Below are 2,669 nucleotides of genomic sequence, written 5' to 3' on the forward strand. Positions count from 1 at the left end.
CTCTTCTCTGATTGGCTGTCCTCCCCGTTTGGGGTTTAATTAAATAAGCTTCTTTTTAAATGGCGTACTGCATGGACATGGACTCCCTAACATGGGCTCCCTAACATGGGCTCCCTAACATGGGCTCCCTGGCATGGGCTCTCTGGCATGAGCAAATAGACTTCCTTCTTGATTGGTTGTCTTGATCGATTCATTGCATTTTGGTGAGCCATTATTTCTGCTTTGGTGGTTTAACTAGACACAGCAAAAATTATGGAAGACAATAAAATGTGCTTTAAGGGAAACTCAAGCTTGTGTCATTGGTTCACTAAATGCAAGATTACCATTGGTTCACTAAATGCAAGCTTGGCATTGGTTCACTAAATGCAAGATTGTCATTGGTTCACCAAATGCAAGATTGCCATTGGTTCACTAAATGAAGCTTGGCATTGGTTCACTAAATGCAAGATTGCCATTGGTTCACTAAATGTAAACTTGGCATTGGTTCACTAAATGTAAACTTGGCATTGGTTGACTAAATGCAAGCTTGGCATTGGTTCACTAAATGCAAGATTGTCATTGGTTCACCAAATGCAAGATTGTCATTGGTTCACTAAATGAAGCTTGGCATTGTTTAACTAAATGTAAGCTTGGCATTGGTTCACTAAATGTAAGCTTGGCATTGGTTCACTAAATGCAAGTTTGGCATTGGTTCACTAAATGCAAGCTTGGCATTGGTTCACTAAATGCAAGCTTGGCATTGGTTCACTAAATTCAAGCTTGGCATTGGTTCACTAAATGCAAGATTGTCATTGGTTCACTAAATGCAAGATTTTCATTGGTTCACTAAATGTAAACTTGGCATTGGTTGACTAAATGCAAGCTTGGCATTGGTTCACTAAATGCAAGATTGTCATTGGTTCACCAAATGCAAGATTGCCATTGGTTCACTAAATGAAGCTTGGCGTTGGTTCACTAAATGCAAGATTGCCATTGGTTCACTAAATGTAAACTTGGCATTGGTTCACTAAATGTAAACTTGGCATTGGTTCACTAAATGTAAGCTTGGCATTGGTTCACTAAATGTAAGCTTGGCATTGGTTCACTAAATGTAAGCTTGGCATTGGTTCACTAAATGTAAGGTTGGCATTGGTTCACTAAATGCAAGTTTGTCATTGGTTCACTGAACGTGAGCTTACATTGGTACACTAAATGCAAGCTTGTCATTGGTTCACTAAATGCTATCTTGTCATTGGTTCACTAAATGCTATCTTGTCATTGGTTTATTAAATTCAAGCTTGTCATTGGTTCACTAAATGTAAGCTAGTCATTGTTTCACTAAGTGCAAGCTAGTCGTTGGTTCACTGAATGCAAGCCTGGCGTTGGTCAACTGAATGCAAGCCTGGCGTTGGTCAACTAAATGCAAGCTTGTCATTGGTTCACTAAATGCAATCTTGTCATTGGTTCATTAAATTCAAGCTTGTCATTGGTTCACTAAATGCAATCTTGTCATTGGTTCACTAAATGTTAGCTTGCCACTGGTTCATTAAATGTAAGCTTGTCACTGGTTCACTAAATGTAAGCTTGTCACTGGTTCACTAAATGTAAGCTTGTCACTGGTTCACTAAATGTAAGCCTGTCATTGGTTCACTAAATGTAAGCTTGTCATTGGTTCACTAAATGTAAGCTTGATGTTGGTTCACTAAATGTAAGCTTGACGTTGGTTCACTAAATGTAAGCGTGACGTTGGTTCACTAAATGTAAGCGTGACGTTGGTTCACTAAATGTAAGCGTGACGTTAGTTCACTAAATGTAAGCCTGGCGTTGGTCAACTAAATGCAAGCTTGTCATTGGTTCACTAAATGCAAGCTTGTCATTGGTTCACTAAATGCAATCTTGTCATTGGTTTATTAAATTCAAGCTTGTCATTGGTTCACTAAATTCAAGCTTGTCATTGGTTCACTAAATGTAAGCTAGTCATTGTTTCACTAAGTGCAAGCTAGTCGTTGGTTCACTGAATGTAAGCCTGGTGTTGGTCAACTGAATGCAAGCCTGGCGTTGGTCAACTAAATGCAAGCCTGGCATTGGTCAACTAAATGCAAGCTTGTCATTGGTTCACTAAATGCAATCTTGTCATTGGTTCATTAAATTCAAGCTTGTCATTGGTTCACTAAATGCAATCTTGTCATTGGTTCATTAAATGTTAGCTTGCCACTGGTTCATTAAATGTAAGCTTGTCACTGGTTCACTAAATGTAAGCTTGTCACTGGTTCACTAAATGTAAGCTTGTCACTGGTTCACTAAATGTAAGCCTGTCATTGGTTCACAAAATGTAAGCTTGTCATTGGTTCACTAAATGTAAGCTTGTCATTGGTTCACTAAATGTAAGCTTGGCGTTGGTTCACTTGCAATTTTCATTGACTATGATGCTATGACCTTTGTTTGTTCTCTTTAATTTCATGGATAACATAGAATCTGGCAAAAAGTGGCATATTTTATCAGATTTGATGTTGCAGGGATATTCACTACATTTTAAATTACCAAGTTTGTGGAGGAAACAATAGATTTTGTAGTTAACTCACTGGATTTTAATTGAATAGCACACTTAACGAGTTATTTAGTGTGCTATTCATATTAATTAATGTGATGGGGGAAGGGGTACTAGTAATAAGTTTTGTGTAATATTGTTT

This window comes from Saccoglossus kowalevskii, chromosome 20, assembly GCF_978046115.1.
Source record: "Saccoglossus kowalevskii chromosome 20, keSacKowa6.1, whole genome shotgun sequence".
Lineage (NCBI taxonomy): Eukaryota > Metazoa > Hemichordata > Enteropneusta > Harrimaniidae > Saccoglossus > Saccoglossus kowalevskii.